Below are 15,292 nucleotides of genomic sequence, written 5' to 3'. Positions count from 1 at the left end.
CGTTCCTTGCACTTAGTGGGTATTACTTTCCTTCCTTGCACTTAGTGGGTATTATTTTCCTTCCTTGCATTTAGTGGGTATTATTTTCCTTCCTTGCACTTAGTGGGTATTACTTTCCTTCCTTGCACTTAGTGGGTATTACTTTCCTCCCTTGCACTTAGTGGGTATTATTTTCCTTCCTTGCACTTAGTGGGTATTATTTTCCTTCCTTGCACTTAGTGGATATTTTTCTTTGCCAGTCTCTTACCTTGACTAGCATGCCTGAACTTTCTTAACTCCAAAATCTTAATCTCCAAACTGCTTGCTTGTGCTCAGGATTCCTCGTTTTGGTGCTTTTAAAAGTATTTCTCTGAACTTGTTTTACCTTCTCTCACCTGAAGTGTTCTTCCTGCTGTCTGGTTTTCTTCAGGTTCAGGCGCTCAGTGTCCCTTCTGCCTCTTTCTGCAATGCTCCTGTGCTGTTTTTATGCGTCCTGGTGTTTTTATGTGTAGTAGCAGTGTCAGTCTTGAGGGCATTTAGAAAGCTGAGTCTAAACTTAGAGTGATGGAGCCAATCTACTGTTTCTCTCATGTAAGGCTCCTCAGGACCCAGGGAGGCTTGTGTTACTCAGAGCCGCTCAGATTCTTTGGGACCTTGTTTAACCTCAGGTCATTTATTACACATGTGTTTAAGCGAAAAGCCACAGAGAAGCACACAGGAGCGGCTGCAGTGGAAGGGTGTGGACTTTGATCGTAGATGGTATCTTAGCAAGGAGTATCTTTTTTTATTCTTTTGCATTATTTCCTCTCTCAATGTTCTTGGTACCAAATGTGGATTTTAGGCTGGACTGTGATAAGTGTACCTCACATCTCTTCTTTGAGTCAGGACTCTGTAACGGTGGAAAGGGAGTGTGCCATTTCTAATTTCAAGACAGGATAACTTTTCATCACTGATGTAAAGCCGAACCTTCACCACCTATCATTCAGTGAACACATACTGGGTATCCATTGTGCCCGATGCTGTCACAGGTCCGAGGTGAAGATATTTAAGACATTGCTCTTGTTTTTAAGCATTTATTTGAAAAAAATGGATTGCAACGAACACAGTGTATTTCCAAATGGGTGAGCAAATTTTCTTGGGATGATACATTTCTGACCATATATTTTGCTGCAAGTTTCTACTTACAGGTTCATCTAAGAGCTATCTTGTGCAACCTCCAGTTTGGGGAAGATGATTTATGATCTTTTAAATCCACTATTTCATGACTCAGTGAAAGCTAGACAGATTCAAGGGTTTGGGCCTTGGGCCCATGGGGTCTAAAGCTTGTTAGAGAATGTCCTAAGTCCTGTTCACGCTTCTGGCCATCTATCACCAGCCTCATGCTGACACTGGCCGGAAGGCAAACCCCAACTTGATTGGCATTATCTTCAGGATTTGAGGTCACAAAGGTGGTGACCTGTCATTTTAGAGGACTCTGGGGGCTGGAAGTGCCGCTTTCCTGGAACGACAGCTACAACACTGATTTTGGACCGCTGATCACTGAGGATGAGTCTTTGCCCAGCACATGGCAGCCCTCTTCTCTGGACACTGGTTTCTCCTCTGAGTAAGAACCTGTCATGGAGAATCCTTTAGAACTGAGCTGAGATTTTACAAACATGTCGACCCAAGGGTTGAGTTTACTTTGTGTGTTTTAGAACAAAGCAGCATCGTGAAGAACGGAGTGCTAAGTGAGCTGTTCAAACTGGAGCCACCTCTTTGCATAGGGCGGGACCATCATTTGCTCCTTCATCCCAAAGATGACTTCTGAGCAGGTACACTCACTTTATCCCCATGGTAACAGTGATCGAGTCTGCAGAAACAGCAGCAACAAGAAAACAAAACAAACAAACAAAAGCCACAAAACTCTTTAAAAAAAGAACAAAATCCTCAGTTCGGGCTCTGCTGGTTAGCTCTCCATTCCTGTTTTAATGAAGCCCAGTGCCTAGCAGAGGTGAGGGACAGATCTTCAAGGAACAGTCTGATCCCGTAGGAACATTTAAGCTCCAGGGAAACAGTAAATAAAGTATTTGACCATTATTTTGGTCTGTAGAGATGTGCTTTGACTTGCCTGTCCTTATTTTTTTTCTCTACTACAGATTACTTGCGTATGCTTGGGCAAGACTTGAGTCTCATATTAAAAATGAAACATTTATATTCACATCTTTCCACGGTGACCCTAAAATTCTGCATTTTTGAGGTGGATGAAGTCTATACTTTGAGAAAAACAAAAAAATTGACATATAAGGAAGCATTCAAAATTATACTAAGTAGGACTTGGAGAGATGGCTCAGCAGTTAAGGCACTGGCTATTCTTACAGAAGACCAGGGCTTGGTTCCCACACCCACATGGTGCTTACAACCATCCTTAACTCCAGTTCCAGGGGATCTAAAGCCCTCTTCTGGCTTGCATGGATATACTTACATGCAGGCAAAACACTCATACACATAAAATAGAAATTAATTAATTAATTAAAAATTATACCGAGAATGCTTTTCGGTTCTCTGACTAGGAAACCTTTCCCTGAGGGCTTCGCGGGGCTATTCTTTAGCTATGGCTCCTGTAGGTTTTACATTCATCAGGTCCCTGTTTCTCTATATCACTACTTTTATAAACTCACTTGTCTTTATCATTTGGGAAGTCCTTCCTGTTTTTTTTTTTTTTTTTTTTTTTAGCGAATTGACCTTGCCCTAAGATTCATCTCAATCACCTCAGCAACATATGCAGCTGAATCACCAGAAAGGGCAGGTGACCCTAGGTTTTGATCTGTGAAAACAGCAATGCCTCATGACTTACCTTGGCATCTCCTGAACGCTCTTCTAGTTTTCCATAGGCAAGCTCCAGATGTTGTATGGGATAGTTGAGTATGGCTACTGGAACTCCATGGGACTCGTTGACTTCAAATCCTTCAAGTAGACGTGTTTGAGGTCTCCCCACCAATGTTGGCTATAGGCCCATTGCTTTGTATAATTAGGTCCACCCAAAGATGTAGATGATATGTAGATATTTCTGCAAACACACACACACACACACACACACACATACACACACACACACACACACACACACACAGCATACCAAGTACTAAGTCAGCAATAAGGAGTAAAAGTTGAAAGAAACTTTTTTCTAACTGCCTTATAATTTGAAAGGCAGATTCTTTCGCAGACACATTTTGCTAGTATGTAATGCCCTTATGTAGATTTCTGTGAGCTCTTTTTATTCATCTCTTTGCATCCACAGCCATTTCCTTAGGTATACAGTGATCCAGCCGAAGATTAAAACTGCTGCATCTGAAAGGGACCCTTTTTGTCTTAGACAGGGCCCATCTACCACTTTGGTTCCTGGCCGGTGGTAAAGATAAAAAGAGTGCATGGTAATGTCTCCATTAATTCAATAGGAGTAAATGCTTTTAGCAGTTGCAGTTCAACAAGTAATTTGTCCAGTGCATCTCTGGAAGAAAAGTGGGGTGCTGTGCATTTTCCCGCCTCATTTATTTCATCTGGCCTCTCCTGGATAGTGAACAAGTAGGTTGACATTTCACCTTTTAGCCCCTTTGGTCACTAATGACGACGTTTGGATTCGGGGAGATGGCTGTAGACCCATCCAGCAGTCTGCTGTCTATGAAGCAGCATAAGGAAATGTCAGGTTGTTGGGAAGGCACTTTCCATAGTTTCCTGAGCTTTTCTTTATCTACCTCGCCTTTCACGTGACAAAAACAGCACAGCGAGATGAGCAGCCTTGGAGCTATGGGGTTCTCCATCTGGGTTATGAGTCCTCGTTTACTATTACGGGAAAGCTTGAAAAGCCCCTGTACTGCCCTTAGTGTTAGTTTCTTGACTGGTTGTGGAGATTAAATGGGAAGATGACAGAGCTAAGATCTATCTGTGCCTCTTGCTTAGATGTTTTAACTCAGTGAATTTTTTCTCAACCCTGTGGGTCTCATGGACCTCGTGTAATTAAACTGAACTTGAACTAGCCAAGGATGGCCATGAACTCCTGATTCTCCTGTCTTCATCTCCCAAATGCTGGATTACAGGTGTGTGCTACCATACCTGGCTTTATTTGGTGCTGCAGATCAAACCCAAGGCTTCATACATGTGAGACAAGCACTCTACCAACTGAGATCTTCAGCCCTAGCTCTGGGGTTACTTATCCCCATTGTATGGATGAGGAAACCAGGACACAGATAATGAAGTTACACAGAATCCTGGAGGTACATGTGAAAGAATCAGGATCTGATTTCTTCATGTCCAACTTTGGAGGCTGGAACTTTGTCACTACATTTTGTGTCTATTCAAGGCACAAAACAAACTTTAAGTCCAGGTACAGACTCTTCACTAACTCCAAGAAAGTGACCAAAGGGGTTCATCATCAAACTTCCCTCATCTTTTTACTCCTGACTACCTATCTGACCTTTTGGGATCTTTCTCTTCTGTATCTGTTGAAATAAATGAGATGCTTCCGAAAGGAGGGTAGGCAACGTGAGCTGCTGTTTGTACTGTGGCTGCTTAGGTGACATCTGCTTCCAACACTGTCTTGTCCTGTTCTCCACTCAGAATGTCAATGGCCAGCAGCTTGGGCAGTCTAGCTCCCTAGAGGCCTTTCTGTTCCCAACTTCGTTTCTAGCTCTGAGACTTGTCCTTAGCTCCATTCTTCCTGTGCTAAAGCCCTACCTACTTCGTAGCTTATATCACTGCAGGATGCATACCCGACTCCCAAACTGGACACCCTCAAGTTATGGTGAAAGAACTTTTATACCACTTCCAGGCAGCTACTCAAACTCATGAGCACCTTTTACAAACAGCACAATAAAGCACACAAGCTCTGAAGGCAGAGGTGGGGTCGGATGTTTCCTATTGCTTCTGAGCCCTGAGCCAAACTATTGAAGTTCTCTGACTGGCAGTTTTCTTATTTGGGAAAGAGGGATGATGCAAACAGTGGGTCAAAGCACTGCTTTGGCCAGAGACAGGCACTGGGCTAGATTTGTAACTTAGGAATCTGGAATCTTTAAGACGATAACAAATGAGCTGAGGTCTTGCAACTAGCGAGTGCTTGAGCTGGAATTTATTATTTTGAGATGTGTCCCTATGTAGCCAAGGGTGACCTTAAACTTTTGATCTTTCTGCCTTAACCTCCCAAGTGCTGAAATTACAGGCGTGTGCCACCACACCTGGCTTGGGACTGAAATGTAAACCTACATCTATTCTGATCACAGAGTTATGTTCCATTACTGCATATCAGTTGCCCACCTAATGTCATGTATAAGAGCAACTTCTTAAGATACTGGTAGAGTTCAAATGAAATAATGATGTAGCACGCAGCCAAGTGTATTTTCTTAGGAAATATTAGTTGTATTTCATCTGCCCCCTTTCCCAGAGGCCCTGCAGTAATAGGGTGGGAAAATCAGGTTGGCAGGCAAGATACGGCAGCTATTTTTGGCTAAGAGCACAGGGCTGCTGAAGAGGAGAGCTGGAGTGATTCTGCATCTCAAATCAAACTAGCCTGGCAGCTTTCAACTCTGTCTATACATAGGGCTTCTGGCCTTGGTGGTTATGCCTTTATTTAGACTCTCATGTCCCTTTCTGAACCTTGTAACTTGAGAAAGAGTGAACAAGTGAAGGAAAAATGCAAAAGATTAATGGATTAAAATATATTTGCAAAAAAAATTCCTGTAGGAATTGGAACCACTTAGACTGGTGCAGAGGAGACTGGGGAATGTAACTTTTGGCTGTGTCAGATATTAGATTACTGGTTGTAGCCATGCACTTTTCTCTAAAGGGGAAAAATTGGACATGTCAACATTCAAGTCCTCTCAAAATCTAAAATTTCACATGACTAGGAAAATGAAGAATGAAGACTTTGAATTAGATTAGAACTTTCAGAATCATAAGGACTTAAGATCAGCAAATCTTGACATTTGCTGTGGTGCCTTGTGATGCCTTGATATCATTATGGATCTTTCCTTCTGCATGTGACTGAATCCATATTCTGTGTCCCAAAGCAGCACTCTCTGAGCTTTCCATTGATGGGAAAAAATTGCAATACATTTTCATAATAAGATGTACATCTTTAAATTTTTAAATTCATATTTTCTATTCAGTGAATTATAGTCATATTTACACCTTAGCATAATTCAATGAAACTGGCTTGTCCAGATGAGTAAGCGCATATTTTAACTGAACTCTAGAAGAAAAAGAATAAAGTATTACTTCTTTAAGATTGAGGTGTATGTATAATGTGATGAAGTTACATGGGTAACAGGGTCATGAGGGCAGGGGTGGTACTCAGTGGTAGACGGCCGAACAGCAGTAACTCTCTCTCAGTTTCTCAGTCCTGTAGAATGATGGGCCAAGTGCTGACAAAGGTCGAGGCCCAAATGTTAAGAAGGCATGAGCATGTTCCTGAGCACTGTACTAACTAACAGCAGCACTGGCTGCTGTACTAAAGACACCATGTAAATGATGTACATATTTAATAATTTTATATACACATAGACAGTCATCTCTCACCTCCCTAGGGGACTTTGCTCCAGGACCCTTGTGATTGCCAACATCTGTGACTTCTTGAGTTTCTTTCAGAACATGGTGCTGTATTTGCATATTATCTGTGGACACCCCCCCCCATGTACTTCAAATCATCTCCAGGCTACTGTGAAGATTTACCACACTGTGAATACTAGGTAAATGGTCATGTTTAGGAATAATGACAGGAAATAGAGTGTTTGTTCAGAGAAGACACAGTTGCTTTTCAAGGATTCTTGATTTTCTCTTGGTTGAGCATGTGGAAAGTCAGCTTTATACACAGTTGTTAAAATGCAAGGGAAGTATATACAATCCTTTTATGTAGTCTAAAGTAAATGTCCTCGGTCACTGAATAGCTACTTAGTCTTGTGACTCCACCATCTACTGAGACATCATCATCATCAGGAAGCCCCCGCTCTTCTTGAAAGCGACTTACTTTATGTGGGTATTGTGACAACGTGCTTGCAACTGACTCAGTGGAAGATGGGAGATGTTCTATTTCCTTGAGAAAGAACAAACAAAAACAATTTGATTAATGGCTAGCATGCTTTCATACACAAACTTAGAACCACGTATATGAGAAGTTACCAGGGTTCCTGAGAAATTTGCTTGTTTAACAGTTCTATGTACATGAAAATCCTGTAATACTGGAATTAGGAGATGGTAAGATTTGGCTTTCCAGCAGATTTAAAAATGGTGAGTTTTGGCTGTAGTCCCAGCACTTGGGAAGCAGAGGCAGGAGGATCTCTGTGAGTTCAAGGCCATCCTGGTCTACATAGTGAGTTCCGGGACAGCTGGAGTTACAGGGAGACCCTGTCTCAAAAAAAAAAAAAAAAAAAAAAAATTGGCGAGTTTCAATCTGCTGCCCTTCCTTCCTTGCTTTGTCTGCATGCTTGTGGCGTGGGCCACTCTCTACACTGCTTAAACTCTAGGCTGGCTGAGCAAAAGTGAGCCTAGTCCAGCCTATGACCACTTAGATACAGCCTGTGACATGTGAACTGCTTTTATATTTTTTAATAATTGAGATTTGGTTTGGCAGAGAGAGGTACTTTCTGCATATGCAAGGTGACATGAATGTGGTCCTCAATAACCCTGTGAGGGTGGAAGGAGGGAGCTAACTCTACAAACTTGGCTTCTGACTTCCATACATGTGCCATAGCATGTATGTACCTGCACTCATAGACATACATCATATATGTATATACATATATGATGTATGTATATATATATCACAGCATATACAATAAAAATAGAAAAGCCAAAGGAATAATTTTCCCTGATACGTTAAATGACTTTTCATAGCCCAGTTTTGTTGCTGCTGCCGTTTTGTTTGTAAGCACAGCTGTAGTCCTCTGTTCCTGCAGCGTGTTTGGTTGCTTCCACCTGTAACCAGAGTGAGCTGATGACAGTCTGGTCCTTTGCAGGGAAAGTCGAGATCATAAGATGAGGAAAACCTCTTTGTTGGGATAAAGTTATGAAAAACAAGCTGTAAGTATACTTTGTTATGGAACAGAGCCAAGGAAGGGCAAGGCAGGACCAACTTTTGTTCCTCAACATCATTAGTTGTGCGAGAAGGGGAGGCGATGGTCAGATTCAGAGAAGAGAATTCTCCCCAAGCCAGGAAAGGAAAAGAAACCGAGCAGCAGAGGGAAGAAGCCCACAGGAGAGTTCCGAATGCCCCAGAGTCCTAGCTCTTCTGACGCTTCATCGCTGTCCTTTTCCCTTTTAAAATTTGCCTTCATGTGCGTGCTGAGTCTTCCCAGGTTTTATTATTATTGCATCTTACCTGCTTCAGTAGTTGTAAGAGTGCCTTTCACTACACAGGTAACCCGTCAGCTTGAATTGCGTGATTGCTAAGTGAATGGTAGGAAGGAATCTGGGCTGCTGGTCTTTGTATAATACCTTTATGGAAATGTAGAAAAATTGACGAACTTGGGCACATGCAGCCCCATAAGTGCGTGACTCGGCAGGAGAAGGGCCGTCTGGACTGCCTTCTCCTGCCTCTGGTCTGGCGCTTTTGAACGAAGAACTTGTGTGGAGGAATGCAGTGACCTTGAACGGAGACTTGCAGGGAGTTTTGTTGGTGAGACCTTGAACACAGACTTAGCAAGGGCATTGGCTAATTTTGTGAGTCTACATAATTAGCCAAGGGATCCCCAGGTAACTGGTAACATATTACTTTGGGGTATATTTGAGAGGATCTTTCTGGAAGAGACTGTCACTGAATTCAGACTACGTAAAGGAAATGTACCCTCACCAATGTAGGCAGGCAGTATATTGTCCTTTAGGAGCAGAGAGGATATATTTTTTTTCTGTACTTGAACTTGGATAGCCTTATGTCTGAGAACACAAGCATGCCCAACTCTCAGACTTTCAGGTCTGGAATGAAATCACACCACCAGTACTGAGAGACCCCCCTGTTTGCTGATGGTAGGCCACACATTTTTAACCTCCATAAGTACATGAGCAATTTCTTGTATGGAGCTATCCCTAGTACAAATATATATTTGGAGATGTACATCTCTTTAGTCGTTTCTCAAAGAACTCTGAGTAACATAGCAACGTTCTTTTTTTATACTCACCTATACATGGCAGCTACCTAAACGCCTACATTTGCCTGAAGTAGCACAATGCAAAGTCATCGTCAGATGGCTTGCCTGCGGCATGTAAATTTCTTGGTACAAGCATGCATCGTCTAGTGCTCAGAGGCTGGTCAAGTTTTGACTTAAATGATGACCAGACACTAGATCAGAGGGAAAGGTTATATTCCATAAAAATACTTCATGCCAGATATGAGAGTGGTGTAGAAACCGGAGCCTGTATAAATACCTTGGTGTTATTCCATTTGGATACATGCCACAAAAAATAACTTCAAGTAGGTCTGAAAAAGTGTCAATAAATCATCTGTTTAGCCTGACACTGCAATGTACCAATTTATTTCTTTTATAAGCTTAAGTGCTCTTCAAAGCCAGACAGCATTAAAGCTGTAGTTTGAAGTTTGGCCTCAATAGACATAAAGGATGACCAGGAACTTGGTCAGGAGGGTGATTAGGAGATGGTGCTCAACTTCTGGTGGACTGAAACAACAGACATTTTCATGGTCTCCGTGCAGTATCCTGAGACCTAATAGGATTGTCGTCTGAAAGGCTTATATAATTGCTTCCAACATACTTTCACTTTCAAAGGATGCTTTCTACATCTTCTATTTCATCTCTTCTCTCTCTTCATCCTTATAAACTTGTTTTGTTATTATACACCCCTGTTAGTCTGACTAGTTAGTAGCCTCTTGGTGCATTACTAAGTCACCTGAGCCTGGTTAATTGGTTTATTGTAGTATTACTGGAGGATGGAAGGAAAGAGAGAAAGGAGTGAGTGGCATGGAAGGAATTTGGAATACATTAGCTTAAAGGAAAGGTTTCTTCATCAAAGGCCTTCAAAATAGGAATGACCCTCAGATTCCAGAGGTATGGAACACATGTAATATACAGCACACAGAGTTTCAACACTTCTTTGACTTCTTTTTGTAGAAAAGATAATGTTCTGGAATGCCCTGCTTTCAGACCTTCACTGGATAAAATGGTAATGCCGTACAACATGCCAAAGACAAGACTTAAGCCAGAGCCAAATCAAAGACTAGTCATAAAACTGTATTTAGAGAAGCTATCTTTCTAGCAGGTATATGGTGGTGATAGAACAATGCATTTTATAGAGAATATAGAAGTACTGATCTCTGGTGGCAAGCATCCAGTCAGAATAGAACTGGGGACATGGAGGGCATGTTTAGTTGGTCTTCAAGTGTATGTGGTCCTTCCTGGTTGGCTTCCAAGGTACAACTGAGGAGTGGGGGGATGTTTCTAAGAAGGAAGAGTGAGTGGGCTTTCAGGAGGATACTTTGCCAACAAACCACCATGGAGCAAACCTTATGGATGGCAGCTGCTTGCCAGGCAGCTTCTCAAATGTGACAACAGTTTGAAATATTTAACAATAGCTCAGAGTGAAACAGAACATGTCTCTGCGCCAAGTACTATATACTACATCCTTACATTAGCAGCTTTCCATGCTGACTCCTACTACTTCTCCTCCTCCTCCTTCATCTTCATTTTCAATTACATTTATTGGGTGGATGAGCTGACTCGGGGAGTAAAGGCACCTGCCACCCACCAAGCCTAATAACCTGCGTTTGAACTGCAGGACCCACATGATGGAAGGAGACAACTGACTCATAAAGGTTGTCCCCTGACCACAACGTACACCACGGCACACTTATGTGTGTATGCAGGCATACACATAGTAAATATTAAAAAATAAAATTTTATTCATTCATTCATTCACTCATTCATTCATTCATTCGTAGTGTGTGTGTGTGTGTGTGTGTGTGTGTGTGATGGGGGTACCATGTCACATATGTAGAGGTCAGAGGACAATGTTCAGACCTTCATTGGATAAAATGGTGATGCCATTTCAACATGTAAATGCCAGTGGTTTGGCTTAGGTTGTCAAGCTTGCTGGCAAGCACCTTTACTGACTGAACTGTATTTCCAGTCCTAGAATTCTCTTTGCTTGAATAACAGTCCAGTTGTGTGACAGTGAAGTCATGTGATTCAGTTTCCAGTGTGTATAGCCCTGAAACTTCTTTCCTGTCCATAAATCTTTTTCTCATTGAAGCCTGATAAATTTGAAAGTACAAAGGTTTAGGACAATTATATGTCCTACAAATCACAAAAAGATTAATTCCAAAGAAAGACCAAATTTGTGGCTCTATTGCAATATGGCTGAATTAGAATTACTTGTAACAGTGGAATGTTAACCTTGTTTTTCTGTGCTAAGGTCTCTATTTGAGAAGAGATAGTGTGTTTATTTTTTTGCCTCAATGATTTTTTAATGTTATGGTATTTGATCTAAACTATAGTTCCAAGCTTTAATGGTCTCTGCAAAATATTTCAATAATGGATTAGAGGTATCTTAGAAAAGAGTGAAGAAATTGTGTTATTCTTTACTTGGCTTTCAAGTTTTATAAAAGTTAAAATCACTGCTGCAGTCCAAATTTGCCTCCTCCCCTGTCTTTTATAACTTACATTGTCTTAAAAAGCTATATTTCTTCACTTTAGAGATGATTTGTTCACACTTCTATTAAGTTCCCAATTCTTTCTCTTTTTGCTCATTTAAACTTTCTCCATCATTGAAAACTCATTCAAGCCTCCATGAAGGTAATGTAAAAGAGTGAACCAAATAGAGAACTCTGGCCCTTTTATAAAATGAAATTTAGTCTCCAATTTCATCCGTACTCTAAAGTAGGATTGATAGCAATGGGTGACAATCTTTAGTACTAAAAATATTTTGCAATTTGAATTCATCTATTTTTGTCTATCAGCACTCTCCTTTGTTACTCTATCACTAGGGTATTAAAAAATAATTGAATACATGGTATGAGTTCCCCTATATATACTTAAGAATTGTGAATTAACTTTGAAAATAATATATGGCAACCTGCTACTGTAGAAGCTCTCTAAAATAGATACATATACACATGTAAAAAGAGTTTAGCCAGGAGTGGTCATGCACGCCTTTAATCCCAGCGCTCGGGAGGCAGAGGCAGGTGGATTTCTGTGAGTTCGAGGCCAGCCTGGTCTACATAGTGAGTTCCAGGACAGCTGGGTCTACAGGGAGACCCTGTCTCAAAAAGACCGAAAAAAAAAGAGTTTAGATGGAGTTACCCTCTCATGGGTCACAGGCCGTGGTGAGTTCAGTTGTCACCAGCTGTCTGCCCTGCCTGCAGGAGTACCCTTTCTTGGAAAGACGGATATAATCCATACAGAACTCAGTCCATCAGAGGAGTATAAAGCTGTGTTACTGGTAAGGCTATAGAAGTTGCATTGGACATTAGCTCCCAAGCACTGACCTTCTGGACATACCAGATATACCAGGAACATTCCTATCAAAAATATAATTTCAGCAAGGCTGAGAGCCATCTAAAGCAGATGGAGAAGATACACACATCAGCAAAGGATTTAGAAGTGACTTCTATGAAAGGGGAAGCCACCTCCATGAAGCAACCATTAGAATACAAGAAAAAGTTTAGTGATACCTCTGAAGAACTTTTGGAGTGTAGTTGCCAGCATCAAAGGCTCCCCCGTCCTATGTGATAGCCTTAGGCTATGAAAGATTACTTTTGCTAGCCAACAAAATATCCTTGCACCAGTCATGATGCCACAGTCTGGTGTCCTTGGCTTCCCGTTAAGGAATGACTCCAAGCTCCAAGTATCTTTTGGACCAGTTTGAAATTGGGGTAGTGGGGATGAAGATTTTCAGTTCAGACCATTTCTTGTGGGTTCTCCCACAGCACCTGAACTCAGTAACATTTTTTTTTTTTTTAGTTTTGCCACTCAAAGTCATGAGTTACAGTTGCAGCACGTCTGTAGCAGGGCCTTCAAACTGGAAAGAATTTAGCTGATTTTATGCATACAGACTGTGTGTCTACTTGTAGTGATTTCGTTTTCATACAGTTTCTATTCTGATTGGGAGTTACCCACCTGCCTGTGCTATTAAGTCTTTACATGGATGGGTGGCTTTACTGTCTGGCTTCTTTCTATTATGTGATCCTGAGCTTATTAATTGAACTCTCTATGCTTATCACTGATGATACCAAGGGTTCTTCAGACCCCACTGTTTTATGCTTATATGTGTAAGCACCAGTGTTAGGTTTACATGCCACTGTGGGCTCCGGTATTTGCATGTATGTGTATGTACATGTGTGCTTGGATATTTTTGTGTATTTTCCAGTATATTTATGTAAGAATCATGGTCTTGGAAAATGATGGCTTGTATGTGGTTTGCTATTTAGCTGTAAGATACATTGTTGCACATATTCATTCTTATTGACACTTATGCCAGTGAATGAAAGTGAACTGATGCTTGCAGGTTCAGTTTCTCCTTAATTAGAAATGATTTACATTGAAAAGCTATTTTCTAAAGTTGATTTCATTTGATGTTTGGTTTAAAATAAAACTGCTTCTTTAGTTTTAAAAATTATATTCTACCTCATTATGGGTATGAATGTAAATAGATAATAAAGTATAAATGGACATATGGAAATGACCCAAAATTTGCGTGAGAGTTTGATGGGAAGACATATGTAGTGCTGTGTGATTGAATGTAATTATTAGAAGTGACTAAAGTTCAGATGTTGAAGGGCACATGGATGTAAATCCATGTCTGGCCAGCTCTGTGTTAGTTCTGGTCCTGTACTTCAGCTGTTAAGTCTGAGCAGAATCTTTGTCCTCTCCCCTACAGAACGCCCAGCTCAGAGTAGCAAATATTCAGTGGAGAAACTTGGTCAGAGAAAGTGCTGAAGAATCATTATGCCTTAAGATGGAATGCTTAATGATTTCCTTCTGAATGTAACAACACAGCAGATTGTAGTTTATTGCAGCATAAAATATACTGGAATTGTAGCTCTTTACAATTGTCTAAACTAATGCCCACAGTAAACTCTTTAACTTCTTTCTTGCCAAACCTCTTCCAATTCTTTTCCATGCCCTGTATTAGGTAGCCCATCTAGTATAAGGTTAAATGGAATTGGGTAGAAAATCTTTCTAACCTTTTTCCCAAGCTAAGAGGGAAACTGTTCAACATTTTCTCATTAGTGATTCTAGCTGTGGGTTTTGTCAATGTCCTTTTCTGATGGATAAAGTTTTTTCCTTCCCAGTTTTCTGAGAGCTTGTGTCTTCAACAGGAGTTGAATTCTATCAAAGGCTTTTGGTATGTCTATTGAATGATAACCTAGTTTTTTTCCCCCATTGGTCTGTTAATATTAAGTGTTGTGTCCATTGATGCTAAGTATTAAACTAATCTTATGCTCCTAAAACAGGCTTCACTTGTATATATGAGGTAGCTAGCCTTCTTGTACACCACAGGGCTTGCTATCCTAAACTTAGCAAATTCTGTGCAGCTCCCAGAGACCGGAACATCGTCTCCTTGAATGTCATAGTTGGAATTTGATGTCGTCTTAACGTTACAGAGTCAGGAAGTCTTCCAAATAACTACGCTCTGAGTTTGTATAAGATTGATATTATTTCTTCCTAAGATGTTTTCTATAGTCCACATGATATAACCATGACCTGGAGTTTAATTCATGAGATTTAAAATAAATTTCTTTCTTTTTCTTACTAGATACATATTTTCATATATGGATATATATGAATATATATTTTCCCCGGTGTCCTCTTATGTTAGTTTTGGAATATCATTGGTGATTCTTCAGGGGAAAAAAATTAAATCTAACCTAGGTTGCCAAATTTATTGGCATAAAGATTTTTCCTGCAAACACAATGCTGGAACGTGCCAGAATAAGGCAAGCCAGTCCTTTGACCTCATGGCCAGTGCTTTATCTACTGTGCTAGCATGAGAGAAATCATGACTAATGAATTTTACAAATATTTGTCGCTTTCCTACTATGAACCAAAGACTTTGCTATGCTATGGAAATGAAAATGATTAAGATGATATCTTTGGTTTCCAGGGTCCCACAATCTAGTGAAGGAGATATATTTACAGGTAATTGATTATTTTTTAAAGATTGAAAGTGATAAGAGCTACTATATTGAATATCACAGAAGCGGAAGTGATTAATTACCACTGGAAGTTGAGAGATCAGAGAAAGGTTTATAGAGAGGGCAGAATTTACTCTGGGCCTTAAAAGAGATGAAGGAGTTTCCAAGGTAGGAAATAAAGTAGAGACAGTGGTTAGGTGAGGAGCA

At 40.7% G+C, this 15,292-nt stretch overlaps 1 pseudogene; it reads left to right on the top strand.

Moving 5' to 3' along the window:
- The window catches only part of LOC103746581, a 128,567-nt pseudogene extending 115,583 nt beyond the window's left edge, over positions 1 to 12,984 (top strand).
- The last annotated feature ends 2,308 nt before the right edge of the window (positions 12,985 to 15,292 follow it).

Source organism: Nannospalax galili, unplaced genomic scaffold, assembly GCF_000622305.1.
Source record: "Nannospalax galili isolate Female #2095 unplaced genomic scaffold, S.galili_v1.0 scaffold663, whole genome shotgun sequence".
Classification (NCBI taxonomy): domain Eukaryota; kingdom Metazoa; phylum Chordata; class Mammalia; order Rodentia; family Spalacidae; genus Nannospalax; species Nannospalax galili.
Note: the sequence above shows the minus strand (reverse complement) of the source record. Positions and strands in the feature narration are given on the sequence as shown.